Source organism: Amblyraja radiata, chromosome 8 (genome assembly GCF_010909765.2).
Source record: "Amblyraja radiata isolate CabotCenter1 chromosome 8, sAmbRad1.1.pri, whole genome shotgun sequence".
Lineage (NCBI taxonomy): Eukaryota > Metazoa > Chordata > Chondrichthyes > Rajiformes > Rajidae > Amblyraja > Amblyraja radiata.
This window is the reverse complement of record NC_045963.1, coordinates 114,483-134,080: the sequence shown is the minus strand read 5'-3', so window position 1 is coordinate 134,080 and position 19,598 is coordinate 114,483. Positions and strand designations below refer to the sequence as shown.

Sequence of the window (19,598 nt, the reverse complement as noted above, 5' to 3'; positions counted from 1 at the left end):
AGCATTGTAGTTTGGTTAAAGCAGATGGAAGGAGCCCACTTTTCCTTCAGGAAGGATATTTTTGCTATGGAGGGATCACATCAAAAGTGCAGCAGATTAACTGTAGGGATGGCAGGGCTGACGTCTGAAGAGCAATCTGGTCAATATTCACTGGGGTTTGGAAGGAATGATAATTTTAGAGAAACCTACACAATTTAGAAGTTCTAAATGCAGGAAGATTGTTCCCGATGTTGGGGAAGTCCAGGACAAGGGGTCACAGCTTAAGGATAAGGGGGAAATCCTTTAAAATCGAGATGAGAAAAACCTTTTTCACACAGAGAGTGGTGAATCTCTGGAACTCTCTGCCACAGAGGGTAGTTGAGGCCAGTTCATTGGCTATATTTAAGAGGGAGTTAGATGTGGCCCTTGTGGCTAAGGGGATCAGAGGGTATGGAGAGAAGGCAGGTACGGGATACTGAGTTGGATGATCAGCCATGATCATATTGAATGGCGGTGCAGGCTCGAAGGGTCGAATGGCCTACTCCTGCACCTAATTTCTATGTTTCTATGTTTCTAACAGGACTGGGAAGATTAGAGGTAAGATGTTCCTGATTCTGGGGAGATTCAGGACCAGTTTCACAGTGCAAGGATAAGGCGAGGTCATGTAGAACTCAGAGGGGGAGAAATCTCTTCATCCAGAGTAGTGATCTACCACCTCCAGTTTAAATTCCATTTGGAATATTTTGGAGGACCAAGAAACCAAGAACCAAGAATTCTCTATCATGGAATGCAATTGAAATCAGATCGTTGAATATACTCATGTGTTAAATATTGTTTTTGTAGCTAGAGGGACCAAGAGGTATGGGGAGAAAGATATGGGAAGTCCACCAACTGGGGATCAATTTGTATGATCAACCATGATCACACTGAGGGGTTGAGTGGGGTTGAAGGGCCACATTGCTTACACCTGTTCAAAATTTCCATGTTTCTATTCCATATCCCAGAACTGTGGTACTGAACAAGCACGCATGATGGGCCAATACATGACTTTTTTTGACATATATATCAATACCTTGCATTCTTCTGACTGGGAAGAACTGTTACGCAGACATAGTATGTTTCACATAAACCTGGGGAAAGCAGAAGACACACACTAGTTGTGGTGCCCCCAACAGCAAATCTTGAAGTTGTGGACATATGGCGTCCCTGTACCTTTCTGCCTCTAGGAGAGGATTCGAAGGTCACTGCTTTCAAGACAGTAGGGAGCAGCAGTACAAGGATTATATACCTGAATGACAGCTCTGGGTGAGTGAGATTGGTACCACAGTGGAATGACAAACAGACTATGAATAGTCTTGGTCTCTAACGTCTCTGTGCAGCGTGTGTGGATCACACTGCCACCTAACAAGATAAAAAATAATTATAATCATATCACTGAATGGACAAAGCTAATCATGAATCCTTCAAGAAATATGCAGGTTTGCAGTGAACTGGTTCTGGACTCGTCCAACATTGGGAACATTTTTCCTGCTTCTAGCTTCTCCAGTCCTTTTAAAATTTTATATGTTTGCATTAGATCTCCCCTCATCCTTCTCAACTCCAGTGAATACAAGCCAAGTCTTTTCAATCTTTCCTGATATGACAGTCCCGCCATCCCAGGGAATAATCTCGTGAACCTACGCTGCACTGCCTCAATCACAAGGATGTCCTTCCTCAAATTAGGAGACCAAAACTGTACACAATACTCCAGATGTGGTCCCACCAGAGCCCTATACAACTGCAGAAGGGCCTCTTTACTCCTATTCTGAAATCCTCTTGTTATAAAGGCCAACATTCCATTAGCTTTCTTCACTGATGTACCTGTAAGCCAACTTTCAGTGACTGGTGCACTAGGACGTCCAGGTCTCGCTGCACCTCCTCCTTACCTAACATAACCCCATTGAGATAATATTCTTCCCCCTTGTTTTTGCCGCCAAAGAGGATAACATCACATTTATCCATATTATACTGCATCTGCAATGCATCTGCCCACACACTCAACCTGTCCAGATCAACCTGCAACCTCCTAACATCCTCTTCACAGTTCACACTGACACCCAGCTTTGGGTCATCTGCAAACTTGCTAGTGTTGCTCCTAATTCCCTCTTCCAAATCATTAATATATATGGTAAACAGTTGCAGCCACAACACCGAGCTTTGCGGCACTCCACTCGCCACTGACTGCCATTCTGAAAAGGACCCATTCACTCCTATTGTTTGCTTCCTGTCTGCCAACCAATGTTCTATCCATGTTAAAATCTTACCCCAATACCATGTGCTCTAATTTTAGTCACCACTCCCGTGCGGGACCTTATCAAAGGTTTTGATCACCAATACTATTTCTAGAGCCACCTCCCTAAGGATCCAGGGATGCAGACCATCAGGCCCAGGGGATTTATCATCCTTCAGTCCCATTAGCCTACCCAATACTATTTCTCGCCTAATGAAAACTTTGTTCAGTTCCTCTACCCCCTTAGATCCTCTGTCCTCCAGTACATCTGGGAGATTGTTTGTGTCTTCCTTTGTGAAGACAGATCCGAAGTACCTGTTCAACTCTTCTGCCATTTCCTTGTTACCCACACCAGGGCATCGGAGGTGTCCTCATTCTTCAGGGAACGGGGGTTCCCATCTTCTACCATAGATGAGGTTCTCACCAGGAATTCTTCCATACCCCGTCACATTTACTCTCTCTCCCCATCCCCCACTCATAACAAGGGCAGTCCCCCTGGTCCTCACCTTCCACCCTATCAGCCATCATGTACAACAAATAATCCTTCCTTCATAGATGCTGCCGCACCCGCTGAGTTTCTCCAGCATTTTTGTCTACCTTTGTTTTCCAGCATCTGCAGTTCCTTCTTAAACATAAAAAATAATTTCTCCTGTGTCTGCCTTCAAGGGACCCACATTTGACTTTGCTACTCTTTTTCCCTTAATGTATCTAAAGAAGCATTTACTGTCCTTCTTTATATTCCTGGCCAGCCTCCCCTCGTACTTGATCTTTTCAGCCCGTATTGCCCGTTTTGTTTCCTTCTGTTCTATGAAAGTTTCCCAATCCTGTGGCTTCCGGCTACTCTTTGCTGTGTTATACATCTTTTCTTTTAGTTTTATTCTGTCCTTAACTTCTCTTGTCAGCCACGGTTACCTCCTACTCCCTTTAGAATCTTTCTTCCTATTTGGAATGAAATGATCCTGCGTTTTCCAGATTATGCCCAGAAATTCCTGCCATTGCTGTTCCACCGTCATTCCTGCTAGGATCCCTTTCCAGTCTACCTTGGCCAGCTCCTCTCTCATGCCTTCATAGTCCCCTTTGTTCAACTGCATCACTGGCAGTTCCGATTTAACCTTCTCCTTCTCAAATTGCAGATTAAAACAAATCATATTATGATCACTACCTCCAAGCGGTTCCTTTACCTCAAGTTCTCTTATCAAATCTGGTTCATTGGACAACACTAAATCCAGAATTGCCTTTTCTCTGGTCGGCTCCATTACAAGCTGCTCTTAGAATCCATCTCGGAGGCATTCTACAAACTCTCTTTCTTGGGGTCCTGAACCAACCTGATTTTCCCAGTCTACCTGCATATTGAAATCCCCCATCACCACAATGGCATTCCCTTTGTTACATGGCAGTTTTAACTCCTGCTGCAACAGTCACCCTACATCCGGGCTACTATTTGGGGTCTGTAGATAACACCAATTAGTGTCTTCTTGCCTTTACAGTTCCTCAACCAAATCCACAGTGACTCTAGCTCATCAGTCCCTATGTCTTCCCTCGCAAGGGAATGAATTCCATCCCTCACCAGCAGAGCTACCCCCCCACCTCTGCCCACCTACATGTCCTTTCTATAGGATGTATAACCCTGAATATTAAGTTCCCGGCCCGATCCTCCTGCAGCCACCTCAGTAATCCCCACAATGTCATATCTACCAACCTTTAACTGAGCCTCAAGCTCATCTACTTTACTTCTTAAGGTACACAAAATTGCTGGAGGAACTCAGCGGGTGCAGCAGCATCTATGGAGCGAAGGAAATAGGCGACGTTTCGGGCCGAAACCCTTCTTCAGACTGAAGAAGGGTTTCGGCCCGAAACGTCGCCTATTTCCTTCGCTCCATAGATGCTGCTGCACCCGCTGAGTTCCTCCAGCAATTTTGTGTACCTTCGATATTCCAGCATCTGCAGTTCCCTTTTGAATACTTTACTTCTTATACTTGGCCATACTCTCCTATCCCTTTGTGAGCTTTCTTTCCCATTAATGCTGTACCCCAGCATCCAACTATCCCTTTACACTCTTTCCCTTTAAATCCGTCCGTGACTATCCCATTTTACACCCCCCCCCCCTTATTCAGTTTAAAACCACCCGTGTAGCAGTGGCAAACCTGCCTGCCAGAATGCTGGTCCCCCACCTGTTAAGAAGAACTTTCCAATGTGTCCAAGAACTCAACACATCCAGCACAACTGCAGAAATTAAAAAAAAAAAAATTTTGAAAATATTTTTTTATTGGAGATAGGTACATAAACTATTTACATCATTACAGTCTTACATTTTTAAATTGATAATATTGTCAATTATTATTACATTGTCTCCAATACCTTTTGCCTTTTTTTTTTAAACTAGATAGAACTAAAGAGATAGATGAAGTAAAGAAAGAAAAGAAAGAGAAGAAAAACAAAAACAAAAACAAACAAAACAAAAAAAAAAAAAAGAAGAAGAAAAAAAAGGGGAAAAAGATAGTTAAAGAAGAATGGAAAAATTTATTAAAATAAAAAAAACTTCATTCGAGATATATTCGTACATTTCAGAGTATAGCATTTCATCCATTCTTTAGCCCGAGTGCTAGTCAGGTTCCTGTGCTGAACTATTCTGACCCTTTAAGTAATCAATAAAAGGAGACCATGTTCCAACGAATAATTCCTGTTTGTCCAACAGGGAAAATCTGATTCTTTCCACGTTTAAGGTCTCCGTCATTTCTATAATCCACATTTTGATTGTGGGGGCCGTAGGGCCTTTCCAAAATTTTAGAATTAATTTTTTTCCTGTTATTAAACTATAATCAATAAAGTTTCTTTGTGTTGTTCTAAATGTTTGATTTAATTCTAATATTCCGAGTATTATTAATTTTGGATCTGGGTCCAATTGTGTGCCGGTTACTTTAGATATTATACTGAAAATATTTACCCAGAATTTTTTAATTTTTATACAGTTTGCAAACATATGAGATAATGTAGCTTCTAAATGTTGACATTTATCACATATAGGTGAGATATGTTGAAAAATTTTATGTGGTTTTGTTTTTGAATAATGTAACCTATGTATTACTTTAAATTGTATTAGAGAATGTCTGGCGTTTAGTGAACACTGATGTATGTGTTGCAAACTTTCTTCCCAAGTATCTTTCGTTATTACTTGATTTAATTCTTTTTCCCATGTTTGTCTGTGTAAGTCCGTCGAAGGAATGTCACTGTCTAATAAGATATTATATATATAAGATATTAATTTTTCTGTATTAGGATGTTTGTTCCAACATTCATCAAGAATTTCTGAATTTCTAATTCGAAAATTTTGGGAGTTCGATTTTACATAATCTCTAAATTGAAGATACATGAAATAATCATTTCCTCGAAGTCCATAAGTCTGTTGCAACTCCTGAAATGTCAGAAAAGTGCCTTCCTTGTAAAGTTGTCCCATATTTTTAATTCCATAATTCTTCCATTGTGTAAAACCCCCGTCCAACCATGAAGGCTTAAACAAAGGATTATTCACAATTGGAAGAAAAAGTGATAAATTATCTAATTTTAATGTCTTTTTTAATTGTTTCCAAATTCGTATAGCACTAAATATTATAGGGTTTTCCCTATAAATTATTTTGTTTAATTTAGACGTAGCAAATAATATCGAACCGATATCAAAAGGTAAACAATCTTCCTTTTCCATTTTTAACCAGTCTGGTTGATGATCTATTTCTTCCAACCAGAAATTCATATTTTTAATATTAACTGCCCAGAAATAAAACAAAAAATTGGGTAAAACCAAGCCTCCATTTATTTTTGATTTACACAAGTGTCTTTTGTTTATCCTATGATTCTTATAATCCCAGATAAAATCATTAACAATAGAGTCCAATTTTTTAAAAAAGTTTTTTGCCAGATATATCGGAATTGTCTGAAAAAGGTATAATATTTGCGGTAAAAAAAATCATTTTTATGGCATTAATTTTGCCAACCATTGAGATAGGAAGTGTTTTCCAGTATTGAATATTCTTATGTAGTTTGTTCAGTAATGGGGGAAAATTTGCTTTAAATAATGATGTATATATCTTAGTTACATAAATACCTAGATATTTAAATTTTTCATTTACTATTTTAAATGGAAATTGTTGTATTATCTGTTTGTTATGTTCCCTTATTGGCATAATTTCACTTTTATTCCAATTTATTCTGTATCCTGAAAGTGAACCAAATTGGGTTATTAGTTTTAATAAGTTTGGAATACTAATTTCTGGTTTTGTAATGTAAATTAATACATCATCTGCGTATAGAGAAATTTTATTCACTGTGTCCTTTGTGTTATACCCATGTATTTCCGGATGCCCCCAAACTCTTTCTGCCAGTGGCTCAATAGCAAGCGCAAATAATAATGGAGATAACGGGCATCCTTGCCTACAACCTCTAGATAGGCTAAATTTGGTTTGTAAATATTCTAGCCGTGGGATTTGTATATAACAGTTTTATCCATGTACAGAATTTCTCCCCTAGCTGCATATTTTCCATCACCGAAAATAAATAAGACCATTCGACCTGATCAAATGCTTTTTCAGCGTCAAGTGAGATTATTGCTAGATCTTCATTAATAATTCTCTTGGAATATATAATATTAAATAATCTTCTTAGATTATAATATGAGTACCGTTTCTGAATAAAGCCTGTTTGGTCAGGGTGTATTAATTTATTCATCACTGTACTTAATCTATGCGCTAGTATTTTAGTTAAAATTTTCTGATCTGTATTTAAAAGTGCAATTGCTCTGTATGATCCCGGGTCTCCCGGTTCTTTATCAGCTTTAGGAATAAGTGTTATTATAGATTCATTTAAAGTGTCTGGAAGTTTCTGTTGAGTATATATATACTCATACAGTCTTTGTAAACGTGGGCTAAGCAAATCATAAAATTTTTTATAAAATTCGGAGCCTAAACCATCTGGTCCTACTGCTTTACCATTTTTTAAAGAGCCAATAGACTCCTCAATATCCTTTATCGTAATCTCCCTTTCTAATAATTCTCTATCGTTTGAATCTAAACCTTTTAAATTACATTTTATTAAAAAATCTGCTATTCCTTCTGATTGTGCTACGGTTTTAGTTGAATAAAGGTTATGATAGTATTGGAGAAATCTATCATTTATGTCCTTGAGCATTTTTAATAATTCTCCTGTCTCTGTTCTAATTTTATGAATTATTTTTTCCCCTTCCATTTTTCGTAACTGACGTGCTAATAATTTTTGTGGTTTGTCTCCAAATTCAAAATGTAATTGTTTGGTTTTTTGATAAAGTTTTATTACTTGTTCTGAATACATTTTATTTAATTTATATTTCAATACAGCAATTTTATTATGTTTTAAAGTAGATGGCATTCTCGCATTTTCTATATCTAGTTGCTTGATTTCACTTTCCAATGTTTGTTGCTTAATCCTGTTCTCTTTATTATAAAATGCTTGAGCAGAAATTAATGTACCTCGAACATACGCTTTAAACGTTTCCCACATAAGAGAAGTAGGTGTGTCAGGGTTGTCATTTACCTCAAAAAATATTTGAATCTGTTTAATAATATATTCCAGGCATGATCTTTCGTTCAAAATTTGTGGGTTAAATCTCCAATATGCTTGTTTCTCGGACATTCCATTTAATTTAATCATGAATGTTACAGGTGCGTGACCTGAGATTATATGGTCTATGGTCATGTTACCGACTTCTTTGGCATATTCCAGTGCTTTTTCGTGGTCTGTAAAAAAGTGCTCATTGGACTTGTAGAAGACTCTTAGTCTTGCGGGATAAAACAAGCTGTATCTCAAATCAGGTACATTCTTCAGTATTCTCTTTGTCTCAGTGAACAGCGCTCTTTTCTTGAAGACTTCTGCCGGATAATCTCGGTAAATACTGAATCTCACACCTTCAAAAAGGAGCTGTCCGCCTCGAACAATTTTCTTCATTATATCGTCAAATTCATGATCCAATTGCACCTTTACGATAATTTGTCTTGGATGGGCATCATCTTGTGTACGACGTCGCTGCGCTCTATGAGCTCGACCGAGTGAAGGTTTGTGATCCAATTTTAAGGCTTTTTGTAATAGGTCTGCCACAAAATCCCGAGTGCCCATTTCCCTCTCACTTCCTTCTTTCACCCCTACAATTCTTAGATTCTTACGTCTTTGACGCCCCTCCAAATCGGTACATTTATCACTTAATTTGATCACCATATCGGAGAGGCGTTGGTTTTCAGTAAGGAGTCGACTTACAGTTTCCGCACTTGTCGTCGCCCATTTCTCAAGTTCGGTTATCGCTGTTCTATGTTGATCAAGTTCGTGATGAATGGGGTCCACCTCCGTTTTAACCTTCGTTTCCACCGAAACGAGCCTGGTTTCCAGCACTTCCATCTGATCCTTGATCTCTTCCTCCCTCGTCCTCTTCCAGATTTCCAGCATTTGTTGAACGGTAGAAAGCATTTCTGCTTTAAAATCTACCTTAAAAGAGTCAAGTTCCTCTTTAAACTTCTCTCCAAAGGTTTTCATTTCGGCAGCGAGAAAGGTTTTAAGATCCTCCATTTCAGACTTTTTCTGTTTCATTTTCTTCGGAGGGTCTTCCTGGGCCGTCGTTGTAACTGAGGCCGAGGCCTCTGTAGGGCCTTCCTCTTCCATCTGCGGTTTCCCTTTAACGGTTTTTTTTTGTGTCCCACGGGGGGGGGGGGGGTACGTTGTAACGACATACCGTAAAGTAGCGCGCCTGATGTCGTCACGCAGGCAACCGTTCAGATCGCGATCGCTGCAGGTAAGACCCGATTTTCTCCCGTTTTTGGTTTCTTCGGCACGGAGCTAGTTGGCGCTGGACTCAAGCCTCCATAGCGCCACCGGAAATAATTTAATGTTACAATCGCAATTGTTTAATTAAACCTGAAAGCTAATTTTCATACAATGTCCAACAGGTTGCACAGAATCCAGCTGAAACTTTAAATGTACAGCTGAATGGCCACCAGGTGGCAGTAGTTGGATAAGTACCCTCCCAAATCTTAACCATTTACTTGCCCTCATAATTTTTTTCATTCAATACAACTATAATAAACAAGGAGCTACTTTTGCAAAAAATTAAGTACAATGAGAAAGATTTCTATAACATAAAATGGAAGCAATACTTCCACCAGCTGACCAAGGTATAAAAATATTGTTACTTGTGGGCAGTTAGCTGGGAACATGTGCAACAAATGACTGCTGGCTGCATAGGTTATTTTCTCAATTATATAATGCTATATAGCATTACATCTGACCTAGTTTAGAGACTGACCAGAAAAGACAATTTATATTGTAGAACATATATTTTTTATATATTGTAGAACATATATTTACATCGCAGGAACAGGCCCTTTTGGCCCACTGTGTCTGCACCGACCATGATGTCAGCCTAACGCATCCCATCTGGCATGGTCTGCATCCTTCTACTCCCTGTCTGTACATGTATCTGTCCAAATGCCTTTTAAAGATTACTATTGTATCTGCTTCCACCACCTCCCCTGACAGCACACCTTCAGCTGTGCAAGAAAAACTTGCCTCACACATCTCCTTTAAACATCTGCCCCTCTCACCTTAACTCGATGCCCTCGCGTATTTGACATTTCCACCATGGGGAAAAGACTGCCGACTCCATCTATATATCTCTCATAATTTTATATACTTCTAACAGGTCTCGTCTCAGCCTTTGACGCTCCAGCAAAAACATTCCGTTTGTCCAACCTCCCCTTATAACTAACATTCTATTCTAGCATTCTGTCTAATCCAGGCAGTATCCTGGTCATTCTGCAGATGGCTGAAACCTAAAGTAGATCTTCAGCTTTCTACACAATTCCAATTAAATCCAATGTTAGCTTGAGAAGACCCAAGCTTCTAGCCACATTTCAAACCATGAGCTTGTCTTCTTTTCTTGCACTTCTACAGGTGTTTAAGATTTCATTCGTCTGCCACTAGTTGCATCTCCACCGATCCAGCTGGTATCGACGTTCATCTCAAATGTCTCCTGGTCTCCAGCCTATCTATTTTGTTCTCACTTTCTCTGCAACTTAAATTTTGCTTCAAGGAATAAAACTGGCTAACCAGCAGAAGAGCACAGCACAGGGAAGCACAGTGACGGATCGGTAGATCTCCTGCCTGACAACACCACAGATTTGGGTTTGATCCTGACTACGGGTGCTGCCTGTACGGAGTTTGTACATTCTCGCTGTGACCGCATGGGTTTTCTCCCATTTCCTTCCACACTCCAAAGATGTACAGGTTTGTAGGTTAATTGTAAGTTGTAAAATTGGCCAGAGGGCAGAATAAGATGCACCTTTTCTTCATGCGCATTTAAATTACTTTGAGTTCCAGATTTGCAGATAATACTGCGAGTTGGGGATATTAATGGAATTCGAGGCAAATACAGACTAGGGTTTGAACAGGCTGGTTACAGCTCTAATTCAAATTTGAAATATTTCATTTTGGGAGGAGGAATAAGGCAATGTAAACTAGAGGGCACAATTCTAAAAGGAGTGAAGAAACAACAGTGTCTCAGGAATGGGTGACGTTTCGGGTTGAGACGCTTCATCAGACCATCATATCTTCTTACACACGTGGGTGATATATGTGCCTAGTTTACTGAAAGAAGGAAGTTTAGGATGTTGTTTAAAAACTCCTGTACTTTGTAAATAACGGCTCAGGGTACAAGAGCAAAGAAGTGATGGGGGAACTTTGTAAAACACAGGCTTGGCTACAGCTGGAGTAGTGCATCCAGTCCTGGCCACAGCTGGAGTAGTGCATCCAGTCCTGGCTGCCTTGCCCTCAGAAAGGCATGAAGCTTTGGAAAGAGTGCACAAGAGATTAACCAATGTGTTTGCAGGGATGGTGGAGCAGTAGACAGAATGAAGATGGCCGATGGTGCCCCAGGGCAATGCCATCCAACCGATGGCTCAGCCTTTAAATAGTAAGATTAAACGAGAACTTACCAGTTTGAAGTTTGATCTGTATTTTATGAGGAGTTACGATGAGGGATTACGTGAAGAAACCCGCCAGGACGCATGCGTGTCATTCTTCAAAGCAGTGGTGTGAAATCACAGATAACTGTAATGACTAAACATAGTAAGATTAGAGAAGAGATACCAGTTAAGTATATGATCAAGGGTGGGAGCGGAGGGCACGTAATCCCTCATCGTAACTCCTCATAAAATACAGATCAAACTTCAAACTGGTAAGTTCTCGTTTAATCTTACTATTTTACTTCGGAGTCACTACGTGAAGATTTTAAAGCTCTGTGATTTCATGCCGTGGAAACGAGTCCATGCATCACGTCTGCCTTGATGACTGTAGGAGGAATTGTGTTAACATAATTTGGACATGAATTCGACATTGAAATCATAAAATTTATTAACACAAATTTATAACCCCTTTTTATGGGTTTAAATTAATTTACAGAACTTAAATTTGTTTCTGCAAACGTTCCAGGTTTCATTACTGGTTTATTGTAAAATAATTGGAATGTTTTTTCCCCCCAGACCATCCTGCTGCCTTGAGGATTTGGTCCATTGGTACATCCAACTGTATCGCTGCCGATGTAGCTGCAGCCCTGGTGGAATGAGATTTAAATATTAGTATCCACCCCAGCCTGTGTTAGCACCTGTTTCAGCCATCTTGAGATGGTCTGGACCGTCACTCTTTTGTGTGGTTGCTTGTGGCTGACCAAAAAGTGCCTTCTCATTGCTTCTTAGGATTTTCGTTTTCTCCATGTATAACGACAGATGTCTTATTATACACAGATGGTCATCTGTTTGGGTATGACCTAAATTGTATATTGAGGCCTGCTGATCCCTGTCTGTTCTGCTTACTAACTCATAGATATGAAACGTAATATTTTCTGTTGAGGAAGTCATGGTGTCCAGTCTTAGTTTATGCAGTGACTGTACCCTCTGTGCCGTGACCAATGCCATTAGCATGACTGTTTTTAATGTCAGTCTGTGTAGGGACAGAGCTGTTGCTGGAGACCAATTCCTGAGCATCTTCAGGACAATACTTACATCCCATATTTGGGAGTACCTGGTTCTTGGGGGATTAGTATTAAAAATTCCCCTCATAATTTTTGTTACCAGTGGGTGAGTCCCAACAGAGTAACGCTCTGTCCCCTGCCATAGGTAAGTCGATAGGGCACTTCTGGCGCAGTTGATGGCACTGTAACTGAGCCCCTCATCATAGTGGAGGCCTGCCAGATATTCCAGAACAGACGGGATGTTCATGTCTCTGTAGGTGATGTTGTTTTAATGGCAGTGCATCGACCACTTCCTGATATAGACCAGATACTGTTTTTTGGTTGACTGTCTTTGGGCCGCCGAGATCATGTTCACTGTTCGGTCCGTCAGTCCCAGTTGTAGTAGAGGTGTTTTTAAAACTCTACAAATTAATAAGTTCAAATGTTTATGGCATGGGTGGCTATCCCTTGTTACGGGATGTAGCAATAAATCTGGTCTATGTGGGATGGTGATACATGGTTCTAATACCATGATTAATACCACTGGGAACCATGGTTGAGTAGGCCAATCGGGTACTACCAATACCAGACGCAGAGTCTTGTTGTATTTTCCTTAATACCCGACTGATGAGGCAGGAAGGAGGGAATGCGTAATAAACAATTTCCCCCCCAATGCAGCGAAAATGCATCTGTCGCCGCTGCCCCAGGGTCTGGTTCCCATGAAACATAATTTGATAACTGGTGGTTAAGTCTGGATGCGAATAGATTGATATCTGGTGTTCCATATTTTGCTGTAATATCAGCAAATACGTTTTTATTCAACATCCATTCGGTGTTTTCATTAAATTTGCGTGACCTGGTGTCTGCCACTAAATTTAGTCTTCCTGGTAGGTAAGTGGCTGATATCCAAATATCACTCTGGATACACCATTGCCAAATTGTATTAGCCAGATTGTCACATGATGTCGATTTGTTTCCACCCATGTGGTTAATTTATGCTACCACGGTGGTATTGTCTATCTGTAGTCTAACATGCTGGTGATATGATCCAGTACTGGTGCGCCAATAACAACTTGGCACTAAACACCTCCAAGACCAAGGAGCTGATTATTGACTTCAGGAGGTCCCATTCTGGAGAATACGCCCCAACTTACGGGGAAAGTGTGGAGAGAGTGTCCAGCTTTAAGTTTCTGGGCACTCACATTTCAGAAGACCTCACATGGTCCACAAACACCGTCGCGCTGGTCAAGAAGGCACAGCAACGACTGTTCTTCCTGAGGACATTAAAAAAGACTGGTCTGCCCCAACAGCTGCTGACAACATTCTACCGCTGCACCACAGAGAGCATACTAACGTATGGCATCTCTGTGTGGTATCTCAGCTGCACGGAGGCGGAGAGGAGAGCTCTTCAGCGCGTCGTCAACAGAGCGCAGCGGATCATCGGGACAGAGCTACCAGCCTTGGAGGGCATCTACCACACGCGGTGCCTCAGGAAGGCCCTCAGCATCCATAAGGACTCATCACACCCCTGCCACGGTCTGTTTCAACTACTTCCCTCCGGCAGACGTTACAAGGCCTTCTACGCCCGAACCTCTAGACTCAGGAACAGTTTTATCCCAAGAGCTATAGCGGCTCTGAACCGGCCCTAATGAGTGCCCCCCCACCCACCCCCTTTGGACAGTCTCCCTCAGATGGTCACGTCAATCAATTCAGCTTGTTTATTTATGTATTGTATTTATTTACCTTTCTTGTACATCAGTGGAGCTGCATACTAAATCTCGTTGCACTGACGTGCAATGACAATAAAAGATATATTATATTATTACAATATGACTTTAGGCCATGGAATGCACCCAACATTTCCAGGTAGTTTATGCCCAGTGTGAGTATTAATGATGCCTCCTGAGCAGTCCATCTACCTCCACAGCTGGTGATGGTATTGGTGGCTCCCCACCCAAGTGCACTATCATCAGTTTGAAGTACCATGGAAAGGTTACTGACAATGATTGGATTGGAACAAAGCCAGATGTTATCTATCCACCATTTTATTCCATTTTAGCTTGATTGGTAGTTTCATAGGTCTGTCAAAGTGACCTGCATTAATTTAGAGTGCTTGTATTTTTGCTCTCTGTAAGTTTTGGTAATGTAGAGGTCTAAATTGTGTGTACACAAACTTGCTGGAGGAACTCAGCGGGTGCAGCAGCATCTATGGAGCGAAGGAAATAGGCGACGTTTCGGGCCGAAACCCTAAATTGTGTGGCTGGAAAGGCAGCCACCATTTGCCAATTACTTTTGCTACCAATCTGATGGATGGTTTGCTGATGTCAATGAGGTTATGCAAGCCTCTATTAAATCTCTAGCCTTTCCCTTAGGCAGAGTCACCGACATGTGAACTGAGTCAATGGTGAAACCCCCAAATAGTCCATAGTAGTGGAAGGCGTCAGTTTAGATTTAACTGGATGGATAATAAATCCCAGTTTTTCAAATAACTGTTTTGTGGCTGTTACGGTTTGTTTGACCAATTCCAAAGTTTTGAACACAATGAGTATGTCATCTAAATATGCCATGACCATGCGTTTACGTTTCCGTAGAAACGCTAGAGCTGGTTTCAAAATTTTTGTGAACAGCCTGGGGCTGATGACCCATTTGGCAGTGCTTTATACTGCCAGAGTTGCCCATCCAGTTGAATTTTAAGTAACATCTGTGGTCACCTCGTTTAGGCACTGAATAGTAAGCATCTTTTAAATCGATGCTGGCCATGAAGTAACCTTTGGAAATTAATTGTTTAGCAGTAACAAAGGTATCCATTTTGTCAGATCTATGGTGATGCGACAACCACCATCTTTTTTGTTTTTGATAAATATATTGGACACAAATTCTAATGGTTCGTGTTGTGTTTTCTCAATTACACCTTTTATGTAAAGCCGCTCCAGTTCAGCTTGCGCTTTTGATTTTTCTTTATCAGAAGGCACGAACATTCGGTTCGGTATATGTTGAACTAGAGGGCTGTACTAGTGTATAAACTCTATTGTATATCCCTGGATACTACTTAAGATGTAAGTATCGGTTGTTAACATGCTCAATGCATTCAGAAAAGAGTGTAGTCTCCCCCCAACCTCCATGCTCCCTGTATTTTGTAGGGAACCAGACCCACCTACCTCCATAGTTACCAGTGGCAGGTTTACTTCTTTTTGTAGGTTCTTCGCTGCTGTTGTTGCGCTGGTGTCTGGATTTTCGGTTTGGTTGGCGTTGGAGGTCCCCGCATCTTCCAAGAAGGCCAGCCTGGGCCATGGCCTAAAAAGACTCATGTTTTGAATACCGGGCCTTCGAGCTTTCACCAGTTCTGTTGGTGGGTGCGTAGGGGTGCTGTCTTTGGCTGTAGTGTTTGTTGGAGTCCATTTTATTAGTCCAGTAGGTTCTCTTGTTCCTGCACCCCTTGCACACTTGTCTTTCCTTCTGCGGACCCCTCTTCCAGGTCAGCCCAGAACTGACCCGCAGTGCTCCTCTCTGATGAGGTAGAAGCACTGTGCAGCCCTTCAAGAGGTACTGCTGTGGGTTTATCATAGGGCCCACAGTGACCCGATTCCATCTCCCGGAGTCTGTCACATTGGAGCAAATGCTCCACACACCACTCCATCCGGCTCCAGCGCTCTCGGTCGCTGGCCGCCCGCGGTTGTTCAAAGTCGGACTCCTCCGAGTCCACGACCTTGTTTGTTTTTATGTCTAGCCTTTCCGCCCGGCTGCGTGGATATGGCCGGTGCGGAGGCGACATCGGGCACAGCTGATCCCACTATCGGTGATCCGAGTGCCGCTGGCTGCTGCTGGCTGCCCGCTGCTCCGCGGTCCTCCCTCACCAGCTTTGTCCTTACTGCTGTGGAGTGGACCTGGCCGGTGCGGAGGCGACATCAGGCACAGCTGATCCCATCTAGCCCACCAGCTTTGTCGCAGCCCGTTGGTTTCTCCACCTGTAATTAGCATGGTAAAAACACAAAAAGACCGCAGCTCTTACCTGCAGGTCCAAGTTAAAATTGTCGCTACGGGGGAACGTCGTTCCACCCCGTCTCCTGCCGTTTTCGACTTGTCCAAAAAGTCGACGGCCCCATTTGAATAGTCTCCCGCCCGGCCGTGGTGTTCTGGCCGGCGTGGGACCAAAAGTCGGCACAGCTGATCCCTTACGGGGCTTGTGCCTTCAGCTGCTGCTGGCTCCCGCAACTTCGCGGTCCTCCCCAGCCAGCTTTACTCGCAGCACTTGTGGACGCTATTTTGTCCAGCTTCCCCCCTGTGTAAAAACAGCGCGGGGACAAAAACTACCGCAGAGTAAATCACTTACCTGCAGGTCGCGGTTTCAAACTTACCGCTGCGGGGGACACTCCACCCCGCCTGTCGTTTCGCAAGCGTGAAGCGATATGGCACGCATGCGTCATGGCGGGGTTCTTCACGTAGTCACTCACGTGACTCTGAAGTAAAATGAGTTGTGGCTGGCGCAACATCAAGCAGTTAAATTAACATTCAACAGTGTGAGCCTCAGCAGCTCTGGGGAAACGTGTACTGTGAACATAGATTTGTACTTGCCTATTCGGGACATATCGCCTAGTGTGAAAGAGCACCCCATTCCTTGGGTGTAAGTCAGACATGACTAAAGTGCCAGCCCACACAACACGCTTTCAGTCTGTTACATTCACAGTTTTACTTGGCCCGTGCTTTTATCTGATACTTACCAGCAGATTCCAGTGCATAATCCACCAATCCAACCCTGTCAGCGCTGTACAGTTTCAGGGCTTGCTCCACAATGCTTTCCACTTCCTACCAAAGGAAAAAATAACAATAATCTGGGATAAGAAGTGGGCAGTACAGTGCAGTAGAGTGCAGAGCCCACACACATGCAGAAACCAGACGTGCAATGCTCCCTTCAACAGTTCCCACAAAATGTTCACTCTTGTCCATTCCCATAATCTGGAATTAGCAAGGTGTAATAAAAGTGAGAAATGGAGAGCCCAAATATACTGCATAGAAGGCGGCAGGATTATGTTATTAGGTCAATATTTTTTAAAGTACATTGTCATAGATAGGACAGCTTTGGAGGGATATGGGTCAAACGCAGGCAGGTGGGACTAGTGTAGCTGTTGGCCGATGTAGACTTATACAATGTTCCATTCAGTTTGACATTGCCTTACTAGGTAGTCCTTCACAGAAAGGTTCCTGAAGAAAACTACCTTTGACCACAAGTGAGCATAGTAGAACAAGCTACAGGCACTGTGGGAGAAGGACTCGATGGATCCCATCAGATGGTTCCCCAAGCAGACAGAGGAACTCACCAACAGTAATGTGAGGAGCCTTCCCAGTCAGACCCTGCCTGCTCGGTCAGAAAAGCACCCCACTGCACGCTGCCATTGAGATGGTTGTGGTGTGGACAATATTCACCTCATGCACTGGGTGTTTGACAGGAAGGTCAGAAGAAGAATGCAAGGGCTCTTGTCATGGTTCATCCTGAGCAGTTGTGCATCAGTGATCTCGGATTCACAACAAGATAAATATCAACTGCTGCTGGAAGATCATTATCTCAGCGGAAGACTCACTTTGGTGTGCCCAAAAATTGATCTTCCTGCATAAGATGTCGGTAAATGAATTGCTGCCGACTGGCACATTCCAGGGTGCGAGAGTATGTGGTGTGTGGGACACACTGAAACTCAGTGCAGTCACCGCAGATGCTGTGGGGGAGTGGCCTTGGTCTAAGGTCCAGCCATCACTAGACACTGAGGGACTCTCAGACACTTAATGGGAGCACTGTTTAAGGATGTGGTGTTCATTGACACATTGCAAGCGAAAGTGCTGAATTGATGAAACGTAGAGCAAGACATGCCCCAATTTCATTAACTGTATATATTATGAATAAATTACTTTTCTGAAATACAATAGTCTGTTGCAGAGTAAGAGCCACTGGCTGCTTGCATGCTTGTACCTTAATAATCCCTGCTCTGACAGTTGCCGAGTGTGCCTCCATTGCCAGACTAGGATATAGTGAAGCATCTGAGCGGATCTTCTTCTCCAAGCCAGCGAGGAGGGCCTCAAGTTCCTGTTGATGCAACAGCTGTGCTGTCAGAGGTTCCCCTGTGCTGTCTTGTGAGGAACCAAACAGCAGCTTGTTGACAAGTGTGAGCAACGCCGTCTCCTTCTAAACACACAAGAGCAGGATAGTCAGTGTTCCTCCTTGTAACATTGAAATCAATGCACAGCAGTATCTTTGTCATCGTAAAAAAACATGATTTTACAGTTGTTGATCCTTTGGTGAGGGAGACAAGGCAAGGGAATACATTATAGCTGAAAGGATATTGAACCGTGGTGGGGAACAGAAATATCTTGGAGAGAATGTTGTGTAGGAAGGAAATGCAGATGCTGGTTTACACTGAAGATAGACACAAAATGCTGGAGTTACTCAGCGGACCAGGCAGCATCTAATGCTCCAGAGATGCTTCTCGTCCCACTGAGTTACTCCAGCATTTTGTGTCTATCTTTGTCTATCTTTGGAGAGCTTGTTCATGGGTCTTTGAAAGTAGTGGAACAGTCATCTTGGAACTGTGGAAATTGTTAGCTCAGTACCAGTAACATTGTGTGTATTCTGGTTGCCTCTATACAGGATTGATGGGAGTGCACTAGAGAGGCACAAGAAAGGTTTACGACATTGGCAGGACTGGAGAAGAAAGGTTGCAAGGAGAGAGTCGCCAGGAACTGCAGCAGGTAGAAAGTTTGAGTGGTTATAATATTATAGAAAAAGAGACAAAATGCTGGAGTAACTCAGCAGGCAGGCAGCATCTCTGGAGAGAAGGAATGGATCATGTTTCAGATTGAGATCCTTCTTTAGACGTCTCATCCCGAAATGTCATCCATTCCTCCCCCCTAGAGATGTTGCCTGTCTCGCTGATGTCTATCTGTGGTGTAAACCAGCATCTGCAGTTCCTTCCTACACATAATATTATGATATTCTGACTGGTCCATTCAGAGTAAACAAGGTAACCATCTTTCCTACACAAAATTGGAAATGTAATTCATTTGGCACAAAGGTTTGATGCAATTAGTACATTGGGCCAAGGGTTCACTGCCTGAATGGTTGTTGGAAGCAGAACTCACATTTACTGGGCACCTGGACCAGCAGTAGAAGAGGCTGTGAGTGAGATTCACCTGGCCTCCCAGCACGTAAAACAGAAGCTGGGAACTATAGGTCAATTAACAGGTACATGGATAGGACAGGTTTGGAGGTATATATGGACCAAACGCAGGCAGTGGGACTAGTGCAGCTGGGACATGTTGGCGGGTGTGGGCGAGTTGGGCCGAAGGGTC

The 19,598-nt window shown here is 42.4% G+C and overlaps 1 long non-coding RNA gene across 1 annotated transcript; it reads right to left on the bottom strand.

Annotated features, from left to right (window-relative positions):
* Positions 1-1,330: 1,330 nt before the first annotated feature.
* LOC116975800 lies at positions 1,331-18,324 on the bottom strand. Its single transcript, XR_004412785.1, has 3 exons — positions 18,223-18,324; positions 16,982-17,066; positions 1,331-1,380 (listed from the first exon to the last, which is right to left on the bottom strand). It is a non-coding gene; the product is annotated as an uncharacterized LOC116975800 (long non-coding RNA).
* Between the last annotated feature and the right edge of the window lie 1,274 nt (positions 18,325-19,598).